We start from the raw sequence: 12,158 nt of genomic DNA, 5'->3' as shown, positions 1-12,158 counted from the left end.
TGAACATTAACGCACAGATGCTAAAAGGCATTATGGGTAAACTGAGCCTCCGCTCATCACTGGTTGGTTGATTCATTATTTGTAAAAACCAAAACACAAGTTACTGTAACATTAGATGGCAGTGTTCTATGTATTTTGACCCATCTACTGGATGGCAGTGTGAATGGGGCCCAGTTATATCCCACGGTTGTTGCTGAATCACAACTTAACAAACAGAATTTTCAGTTTTTCAAATGCCTTTTTTAAAATAAATGAAATAATAACATATTTTACAAATACACATTTATTTGTAAAAACCAATACACACATTCTTTTTTGGAGGTGGTGTCAGGCTATTTTATATATAAGTAAGGAGGGCTCCAAGAAAGAAAGGTTGGGAAATTCTGGTCTTGCATAGTGTAAGTGTATTTTGTGGCATGTCCAACTTGCCTTTACTACTTACAGAGTGCAAAATCTGAGAGCAAGAAGAGGGTGCAAAGGGGTTGTGGTATTAGCCATATATAAGGTACATCTGTATGTACAAGGGGCGATTGAGAAGTCTTGAGTCTGACCAAGAAAAAGTAGTGTGTGGTTCTCCATTTGTTGCATTCTGAGAAGCCAACTTTTTTTTTTCATTTATTTCATTTATTTAAAAGAAAACAAAAACAAAAACAGAAAAGCAGAAATAAAGCATCTCCATTACCAGAATGAAAAGGAGCAGAGAGAAGAACAAGTCTTATATTTTCTGCCCCTTTTTACAATACAATCTTTCAATATCCAGCGTAATTTTTCAACATTATTTAACACATTGTATTTCTTTAACTTGTCACATACCACTGACGTATTTCATAATTATGACCATTATTAAATAGATTACATCTCTGACAGGTTACATTTTTAAACTTAAAACATTTTATACATTATTAACAAATTACATTTTTTTTTTTTTACTTCCTTACAGCCCACTAACTTATTTTATAGTTTCATACTTACTTAATACATCTAGTTTAATACGTTTTTTAAATAATTTAAGCGACCTTAATTCTTTAATTTCTTTGTTGAGATTGTTCCATAATTTTACACCATTTACTGCAATACTCCGTTCTTTTACTTTGGTTCTGTATCTTGGTTTTCTAAAGACTTCTATTCCTTTCAGTTTATAACTACTTACTCTTTTCTCAAACATATTTTGAATGTTTGTTGGTAAAGCATTTTTATTAGCTTGGTACATTGTTTGTAATATTTTCAAATCGACCAAATCACGAAATTTAAGTACCCTGTACTTAATAAACAATGGATTAGATGGATCTCTAAAACCACTGTTGCTAATCACCCTTAAAGCCCTTTACTGCAGAATAAACAAAGGTTGTATATAGGTTGTATATGTTGATCCCCAGATTTCTACACAATAAGTTAAATATGGGAAAATCAATGAATTGTACAATGTTAATAAACCATAACTGTTTAATGAATATTTTACTTTATGCAAAACAGCAATGGCTTTCGCTATTTTTCCTTTTATGTAATTTATGTGTGACTTCCATGTAAGATCTTCATCAATTATGACTCCTAAAAATTTTATTTCTTTTACCCTTTGTATATCCATTCCATCTATTTGTAATGACACGTTATTTTTTTTTGTTGCTCTGTCATTAAACAATATGAAATTTGTCTTAGTAATATTTAGTGACAGTCTGTTTATATCAAACCAATGCTTAGTCTTTTCCAATTCTGTTTTTATCACTTGTGCTACTTCCTGTATATCTGATCCAGAGTAAAACAGCGTTGTATCATCAGCAAATAAAATGCTACCAAGCACATTAGATACATTCACAAAATCATTGATATACAAAATAAACAGTTTGGGTCCAAGTACTGATCCTTGTGGTACTCCATAAGCAATATTACACAATTCTGATTTGATATTATTTATCTGAACAAACTGTTTTCTGTTTTCTAAGTAGCTTTTTACCCACTGATGTGCAATACCTCTTATTCCATGTTGTTGTAACTTGTGAAGCAATCTTGAGTGGTCAATAACATCAAAAGCTTTTTTCAAGTCAATAAAAATACTTACAAAATAATCCTTATTTTCTATTGTTGTTGATATTTTCTCTATTAATTCCATAATTGCCATAGCTGTCGAATGTTTTGTTCTGAATCCATACTGAGCATTATTTAAAATATGATGTTTCTCAGTGAATTTATCCAACCTTGTCACAAAAACGTTTTCCATAATTTTAGAAAACTGTGGAAGCAATGATACTGGCCTGTAATTAGAGAATTTATGTTTGTCTCCATTTTTATATAATGGGACTACCTTGGCAATTTTCATTTCATCTGGAAAAATCCCTGTTGACAGAGACAGATTGCAAATATAAGTAAATGGTTCAATAACAGTTTCTATTATACTTTTTACAGTCATCATGTCTAAATCTTCATGGTCAGTTGATCTTTTGCTTACACAGTTTTTTACAATATTTCTTATTTCATCTTTTTCCACATTGTCCAGGAAAATACTATTGACCGTATTTACAAGTGTATGTAATGTATCTTCTACTATTGGTTTATTTCCCACCAGACTTGATCCTACATTTGAAAAATAATCATTAAACCCATTTGCCACTTCTTTTATGTCATATATCTCTTTATTTTCTTTGACAAAGTAATTTGGAAACGTTGCTTTCAGTCCATCACTTTCAATCACACTTTTTATAATTCCCCATGTTGCCCTCATATTATCTTTACTCTTATTTAATTGTTCACTATAATAATCTTTTTTTTTTGTTTCCTAATTATTGTCAATAGTTTATTTTTATATTTTTTGTATCTGTGTTCTGTTTCCTTTGTTTGCATTTTTAAAAGCACCTGTATAAATAGTTTTTCTTTGCACAAGCATTTTTTATTCCCTTTGTCAGCCATGGTTTATTTACTCTTTTCTTACGAATTTCTATTAATTTACAGTTTTTATTATATGATTTCATCAATATTTTCATAAATGAGTTATATGCTACATTAACATCACTGACATAAACTTCTTCCCAATTTTGATTTTTAAGATCATATTTTAATGCCTCTAAGGCTTTTACTGACTTATCGCTTTTAAAGTTTATAACAGTTTTTTTCTTGTACCTATTTTTATATTTAAATATTGAAAAGACTGGTAAATGATCACTAACATCTGTCATCAAGATCCCATTCCTGATAATTTCATCTGTTCTATTTGTAAATATATTGTCGATTACCGTTGCACTTTGCGATGTAATTCTGGTTGGTTTTGTTATCAAGTGGAATAACCCCAAACTATACATTGAATTCACAAAATCACTTATTCTTTGGCAACTGGAGCTCTCTATGTTAATGTTAAAGTCTCCACATATAAAAAGTGTTTTGTTTTTAATTTGATGGAATAACTCTATTATTCTATCTGTAAATTTCACAACACAAGTGTCTGGTGCTCTGTATACACAACTGATTAAAATATTCTTAGATGTTTCATGTACAAGTTCCACTGTTACAATTTCTATGATGTCATCCACAGTTGTCATTTCTTCTACAATTGTACATATCAGATCTGCCTTTATGTACAGAGCAACACCACTGCCCCTTTTATCTCTTCTGTTCACAAAATACAGCTCATATCCCTCCATTTGAACATCAGCCATGAGATCATCATTAAGCCAAGATTCAGTGATTGCAACAATACTAAATCTATTTTTAAACTGGTTTAAATAATCTTTTATTTGTGACATTTTACAATACAAGCTTCGACTGTTTATATGTAAGAGTGACAGGGTATCTTCTGCAATTTTTTCACTATTTAGCTGTTCTACCGTATAATACTCACAACCAATCGTTTTTAAGTCAAATATACTTTCATCAATATTAGTGTCTATGTCATATATTTTATCCTCTGTTTCCATGTTTGATCTGATTTTTTGTTGGTCCAATTACCAACAGATGTTATATTTGATTGTCTATTCAGGTCTGTATTTCGTAAGGTCCTCCATGTTTTTGATTTGTATACCGTTTGTTCCTTCTTTTACTCTAATCCACACTCTACAATTCCAGACCCATGTAGCAACAATGTGCTTCTGTTTTTTTAATAGTCTTGCTTCCCTAGCAATATCTGCATTTTTTTTTTGTTAAATGCTCATTTATATAGACACTTGTTCCTTTCAAATTCTTTGCCTGTCTTAATACTTCATTTTTATATTTTCTGCTTGTAAATCGTATAACAATGTTAGACAGTTTATTTTTTCTATCTTTAGTTGGAACAGTATAGCAGTCTGATATTGTGTCTTGATGGATGTCAACACCATTTTGATATAAAAAGTTTGTAACTTGCTGTTCCAATGATTGTCGTTCTTCAGGTGGTGCATTCTCCCCACTGGTTCCACCAGAATCCACCACCCTTGCATATGTCCGATGCCTTGTTTCTAGTCCAGATATTATAACATCATCTTTTCTAGTGAATTGTTCAAGTTCATCTACACGTTGTTCAAGTTTCTTGATGCTCTTGTCCTTCTCTTTAACCAGTTTTTGGAGTTCTTTAATCTCCACCGTCAGCTTGTCTAAATTAGACATGTCTTTTAATATCTGGTTTATTGAGGTCTTTATCTCCTCTATATTTTCCTCAAGTTTCTCCGTTTTCTTGGGTGGTGCCATGTTAACTATCGTGGCTTAGTACGGCCACTGTTAATTGCAAAAAACAATTTTCACCCGTAACCTCCACCACCACAGGTCCGGTCACCGCACACCAACCCTCCCCGTTGCTAACCTCGTTCACAGGCGCCCCCAGCCTCGGTCGTAGCCGCTGCTAGCCACGGATGACTCACTGGGTGCAATGCTAAGAAATATGTTTCTTTTTCTGGATCAGGCAAGAAACTTCTTAGTCACCCCTCATATCTGCTCTCAGGTGTGGATTTTAATAACCAGTAGTGCAGACTTTGCCACCTGCCTGCACCACTGGAATTGTCTTGAAAACATCAGAGCAGCTCATGGTGTACTTAAACTCTCCTTTAATCGGTGAGACATCCACCATGGGAGCAAATTTCACTACTGCCCTAAATCCACTCCACTGTCTCTTTTTAAGTGTGAGCATCTGTCAGGGAATGAGAGCACAAAATAAATTTGCCATGTCCTGAACAGTCACTGCAGTGAGTATCTGAAAGTAATTTTTGGAAACCTGCTGCTGTCACTGCTTCTTCTAATTTGTGTTAAATCCACATTTAATTTTTGATTAGTGCACATACAGGATATTAACTCACCACAGGTATTTTTATGCAGTTTATTTTTTCCCCTTAAATACCAGTTCAACTTGTCATTTCTGTTGTACTTTAAAACTTTCATGGTGTCAACAACCTCTTTGTCTAATGATTTTTGATCATTCCTTCCCCTGACATACTGCACTAATATATCAGCGGTAAAAGTCTGCATTAGTGTTGTACTTGGCAGCTACTTTGTGGTGCACTGAGGCACTTTATGGATTTGTTACTAATGTCCTGTGGGATTGCATCATGAGCAGTTTCCCTATTACAGCCAAGCATCCCCGTGGTAACAGACAATCATGTGCAGGATCTGTGCTGTGGTCCCGGTAGCAGCTGAGCCCACTCAGCACAGCCATACTGTGTGTTTGTGTCCCGTCTGAGCAACTATTATTATCACACATACTGATGACTGATGTCAACACTGAATTGGAGTATTTTTATACTTGCAGAAACAAGCAGACACGCGGTCTGATGTCGGCCGACTGAGGCAAACTGTGCCCAAAATGATATCAGTGAATGCAGGTGTTCATTTTAACCAGAGGCATTCTATTACATGTTGAAAGATCAAATGCAGTCAGGCACAGAAGTATTTGGACAGTGACACAATTTATTTTTCCTCTGTGAATCGCCACAGTGGAGTTGAAATGAAGCAATGAAGATATGCTTGTAGTGTCAAATCAATCAATCAATCAATTTTATTTATATAGCGTCAAATCACAACAAACAGTTGCCCCAAGGCGCTTTATATTGTAAGGCAAGGCCATACAATAATTACGTAAAAACCCCAACGGTTAAAACGACCCCCTGTGAGCAAGCACTTGGCGACAGTGGGAAGGAAAAACTCCCTTGTAACAGGAAGAAACCTCCAGCAGAACCAGGCTCAGGGAGGGGCAGTCTTCTGCTGGGACTGGTTGGGGTTGAGGGAGAGAACCAGGAAAAAGACATGCTGTGGAGGGGAGCAGAGATCAATCACTAATGATTAAATGCAGAGTGGTGCATACAGAGCAAAAAGAGAAAGAAACAAATTTTACATTTAATTCAGCTGGTTTGACCAAAAAATATGTTGGCACAGGGGAGAAGTTTCTTCCGAAATGTCAGCTACAGTTTGCCAAAAGGCACATGGAGACTAGAGCCAAGATTGGTTCTGTTTTCTTCTATGAAAACTCTTCACCATGAATCTGTGACTAGTGATGCAACAGACAACAGCTGCGTGATGCCACAGAGACCTCCTTCAGTATTGTCCTGGGTGTCTTGTAGCCTCCTTACAGATTGTCAAGAGAAATTACTGTCCTTCCATCCATTCCTCTGTACAGCAAAATTTTCCGCGTCCTAAACCTCAAGAACCGTAAAACTCTCAAAATTACATTAATATTGGGAGGTCAGATATCATGCATTTTGAATGTCAAAGCAAAAGACAGATTGTTTTTTCTGTTTTTTTGTTTGTTTGTTTTTTTGCTCAAAACAAACATTATTATTATTATTACTATTATTATTATTATTATTATCAGTAGTAGTATTGCTGTTCTAAGTATTTTTGACACAAGTGGTGCAAACCTGAAATGACTCTACCGATGGGAGATTTTTTTTTTAATAGATTTTTTTTTTCCCCCAGGATGACCCAGGCTGATTAACTCTGAGAACCCTAATGATGCTGTCCTGTATCTTCACTAAACTGTCATCATATTTGCATTAACAGATCATATTAGATCAGATTAGACTTGTTCTTCCAATCTGCTCCTTTTCATTCAAGGGTTTGTAAAGTTTTATTTCTGCTATTCTGTTTTTTTTTTCTTTTAAATGAATGAAATAAATATTATTAAATAAATAAATAAATATCTTGACACAGTGTTCTAGACAAATGCATGTTACACACACATAAAGCTGAGATTGTTCTCAACATTTTGATATGCAACGCATGGGCAGGAGAATTTATTAAGGCACGATCAAATGGAGAAAATTAGGACTTTGAGGGAAGCCATATAGACATGCCCTTTTATGTTAATTGAACTGGGTTGTCCTGGGTGGGGGGGCAGCTGGTCTCTGTGTCAGCCTGATCCCGTTGGATCTCAGAAGCTAAGCAGAGCAGGATCTGGTTAGTACTTGGATGGGAGATCTCTTTGGAACACCAGCGGCTGTGTGTGTTTCTCCAGGTAACACTGGAGTTGCATTGGGAAGGGCATCCGGCGTAAAACTTGTGCCAATTACCAATGCGGATCTGGTTGTATCCGCTATGGCGACCCCGAACAAAAACTGGGAGCAGCTGAATGAACAACAACAGATATCTGCATGCCAAAAAAATCATGCATTTTTGACATTGATAATTACTTTTTTAAAACTGAATTTTGGGTTTCAAGTAGGAAATGTATAGAAGCTCTGAAATGCTCGCATCGCCCACTAAATGGTGACAAAAACAGCTCAAAAGTGAGGCAAGGTCTTGACTGTTTATTCATTTGAGAAGTTAACTATTGGTAAAGATAAGATGGACTGACAGCCAAAAATCAACTCGCAGTTGTGTCCCTTGCGTCTGATGGAGGTACCATGTATAAAAAATGCCTGTAATTCCTAAATGGTTCATGTGGTATTTTAGTTAATTCCATTGAAGTAAAGCTGAAAGTTGATAAGCACGTCTCAGTTGCTTCATTTAAACTCCATTGCAGTTTTTATACAGAAGCAAGATCATACAAATGCCATGACCGCCCCAATATTTATGGCCCTGAAGGTAATTCCATGTAAGGATCTCGAGCACATTCTTAAATACTACTTATACATTTATGTTATGGTGTGTAGATGACACAGGATAGGAATCAGCCCCCCACTCGTCTCTGATTCTAATCACATTCTCTCCAGAGTTTCTTTGAATCTATAATGACCTCTGTGCTTTCAAATGTCTCAGTGTGGTCATGTGGTGCCACTGCAGAATGTGGACAAAATGCACCAAGCTGTTTCCACGAATGCTGTTCTGATGGTTGTGAATTCTCTCAGTTTGGGTGGCAGAAAAAGCTTCCAATTTTGCCTTTAAATAAACCTGTGCGCTTTGTGACGGAACAGTGGAGACAGTCAATACAACCCTGAGTGAGACCTGCACTCAATGGATCTCTTTGTTGTGCCTTCCCACAATCCACCCTGCTGATCCAACCCCACATCTGTGCAGCACATTTTAAGGATGGAATCCTGTCTCGATTGTCAATAAAGAGTAACTCTGAAGTTTGGAGCTCAACCCCGTTACCTTTGTCAACCTCGTCTGCTCTCTTTACGTCTCGCTTTTGTCCAACCCAACTGAGGAAAGCTTGTTTTCTGACTCTTGCCTTCTCTGCCAGGGTCTGATCTCTCACATGAGTGATTCTTCCAGTGTGGACGTGGTACAAGTTGCCATATGGGTGATTCTTTAACTATGGGCACTATTGGCCTTGTAAATGTAATTTCCACCACACCATTGCCTTACAATATAAAGCGCCTTGGGGCAACTGTTTGTTGTGATTTGGTGCTATATACATGTGCTCTGATGTCACTGTTTATCTCCATAGAAACTACCCAAACAATCTTTCATACAAACTGTTTAAAGGGACATTACAGTGTTGTGGTGGAAATTACGGCAATAGTGTGGGACAACTACATTTTGTTAAAAAAATCACAACAGTTGTATGACATTGAATACCCCAATTATGTTTTGATTATTTTACTGATATTTTATTCAGAGATATTTTAAAACATTAGAAAAAACATTTCTTTACCATTCATTTTTATCATTGAAGATCAAAAGTCTGGGTGTGGGACAAGCACAAAACGGCAATATTTGCATATAATGATGCTGAAAAAAGGTGAAAAAGTCATCATAGACTACTAGAACAAATTTCTTAACACACTTTCATTGTAAAGATAACTATAAAAGTGTGACATTTCCCCCGTTTTTTTCTGTTTTTCATACAATATGATCAAAGGACATAATAAGTGCCCGTAGAATCACCCATATGGGAGATTTAATTAGTGCACGCCTCGAGCACAATTTGCCGCCTCCCTAAAACCAGTCAAAAATGGAGCAACTACTGCTTTCCTTTAACACTAGTCTTAATTAGCGAGGTCACAGTGAGCTGTTTGGATCTCTGCTTTCTATTTCAGGCACAAATTACATCCAGTTTTGGGTAAAACCGGGAGATGATCTTCCCAAAATGTTTGGTCTTTTAGGAAATGATATGATTGCTGCTTGACTGCACTCTGTCGTTAGAGCAAATGTGTGATTACAAGTGTTGCTTTTCATTATACGGTATTCATGAGAGTTAAGTAGCATGTTCACCAGCCAGGCACGTGTTCTGTGTGTGTGCGCGGCGTGCTCGATTTCATACGGGGGGTGGTTGCAGTATGTACTTGTTTCATTGTTGTGGATTTGAAGCACTACATTGATGGTAGCCTCTGGTTTATCAGGATCATTTAATTGAGCTACAGTAGCCGTGTCAGTCATTTTGGTGATGGTCCATGACCTTTGACTCGAGTAAAATATCTTGACAGCGACGATAAATTTACACAAAATCTGGTTGAGCCAAATGTGGTGTCCAGGATATCAGACCTGATTATTTTGGTGATTCTCTGTGTTTTTATTGAGCATCACAAATTTTATCCAGTGATGTTCTTGGCGCTCCAGAGTGCAGCTTTTCCACATTGATTTGCACCCTTTTAATGCATAGATCAGAAGTGGTTCTGATCAAATCTGATCTGAATCAGCACAATGAAGGCACTTCTTAAAAAAAATTTGGTGAGTATGAACTAAATGAAAACTGATACTCAAAAAAAAAAAAAAGTATGCCTTACTTGTGCCTTCATTTTATTGTGGCATGATGTCTGTGCTGCTGGTCAGATTAGCACAGAGTGTAGTGCAAGTTTAAAATGTACATTAACACACTACTTCACTTCAAATAAGCAACAAGTCTATTTTATTCACATATTGTAAATGGTATATGTGACTCAAAGTGGAAGCATGACACCCACTTTCTCATCATGTCTATTTTGCTGCTCACATAGACTGGACAGGTGCATAGCCAGAGAGGTGAGAGGTAGGAACTGTCCCCCAAGTCCACTTTTGAAGACATTTTAAAGACTACTTGACATATAATAACAACAATTCTAATTATAACCAGCATTCTACGACTCTATTTTTTTTTCCAAAGTTGTATGATGCTGGTCATAGTGAATATTGTGGGTCTTTGAATTACTTTTTGTGATGTTTAAAAATACAGAAGTTTGAACTATGTTGACTTTAAAACAGTTTGGTTTTGACTGTTTTATTGTTAACCTCAGAGATTTAAAAAATGACATAATTATGATGGACATATATTTGTTTTTATTTCCTCTTATTCAGCTGGTAACTGTGCAGCACATACATCCACATGAAAACAGAAAATGTACCATTGTAATAACAATAGTATAGATCAATATTGTAATTATTCATTATTTACAAGAGGCATCTAGACTGGCCATGCATGCATTATTAGCCTATACATGGCTGGAAAAGGCATATTGTTTTTATGATGAGTCAGCCATTGGCTGATTGGCATTTTTACCCCAGAACATCCGGATGAGAGTCTAAGCCTACCCACAGACAGAGTAAATCACAGGTTACATCTTCAGCTGTGACTGGTTCTTGCTTACAGCTGGATGGCTTGGAGCAATGCAAAAGTGTCTTGATCAAGGACCATGGCCGAGAATCGAACACAGGTCTACATATTGGCAGTTCAACTGCTCTCCCACTGAGCTACCTATACCTATAAATAAAATTGATTTGATTTGATTTACTTTTGAGAGGTGGTGATAGACCATTTGTCTCCCTGGATGACTGTCATTCAGGAGGACCAAAGGCGGTTCAGTGGCGTGGTGGATTTAGTGGTAGTGGTTTTCGTTTTGGCTTTGATATCTGTGACACATTATGAAACTGTGGCAATGGGAGCAATGACGGCACGTGCACCTCCTTCCCATTTAAAACTAAAGGAACAGAAAGTGGTTGTTAAATTTAAAATCTAAATTTAAATATGTTTTTAAGATAACCCGCGACCTGATCCCGGATAAGCGGTTGAAGATGTACATATGGTTTTTAAGATAACTGGTGATGTATATTAAATTGCTGTCAAGGTGTACAGTGTGACCCCTTTAAAATCCCTCAGCTGACAGGGCTGCGTCTGGTGCTGCAGACGATTATGAGCCCCCCCCCCCCCGTGTCAGGGTTTTGACTGTCAGGCAATTATGCGTGCAGACGAAGCTTAAACTGACACGAGCTTATTATGGATGTCTCGGGAGGAGCGGCGTGCAGACGCTGCAGCCTTTTATTTTGGCTGGTGTTGTGCAGCTGAGTGCACAGACAGTGTCAGAAGACAAACAGTATCTCATTCCTGAGTGGACAGATACGTCTAAAGGATAGCAAATCAAGTGACATACATCTGTCACCAAGATGTGCATCACTGCGTGTGTGTGTGCATGCGTGCACGTGGCTGTCTGAACACTGCTATACTTTTACCTTTTATTTTTACTCGTGCAACTGAAAGATGATGTACTCATGTGTAGTGAAAGAATATTCATTCTCAAGTCGACAAGAAATCGCTTTTATGGACACATATCTCAGAAGATAACAGTCTACAATCATGAACATGTGAGGGATTATTAAAATATGTCAAAATTCTTTGCAGAAATTTTCAAACATCTTGAACCTTGCTCTTTCGGGTCACCCATAGCTCTAGACTGTAGGTTTGGATAGAAGCATGAATCAACTGGTAAAACGAGAGTCTCGCCTTCTGGATCATTTTCATTCATTTAATTTATTTCCCGCTCCATTTCCTAATAAAATGAATTTAAAAGGATAAAAAGCATAGTAACATACTATGCCAATATGCTAGCCATACGAAAGAGAAAATAAGTGCGTCTTAAGTC

At 36.6% G+C, this 12,158-nt stretch overlaps 1 protein-coding gene across 7 annotated transcripts in view; it reads left to right on the top strand.

The window, feature by feature from the left end:
• The window catches only part of prex1 (phosphatidylinositol-3,4,5-trisphosphate-dependent Rac exchange factor 1), a 275,267-nt gene that overhangs the window by 50,493 nt on the left and 212,616 nt on the right, over positions 1-12,158 (top strand). The window lies entirely within an intron of this gene.

This window comes from Thalassophryne amazonica, chromosome 6 (assembly GCF_902500255.1).
Source record: "Thalassophryne amazonica chromosome 6, fThaAma1.1, whole genome shotgun sequence".
In the NCBI taxonomy this organism is placed as follows: Eukaryota; Metazoa; Chordata; class Actinopteri; order Batrachoidiformes; family Batrachoididae; genus Thalassophryne; species Thalassophryne amazonica.
The sequence above is the reverse complement of the archived record's forward strand: the minus strand, read 5'-3'. Positions and strand labels throughout refer to the sequence as shown.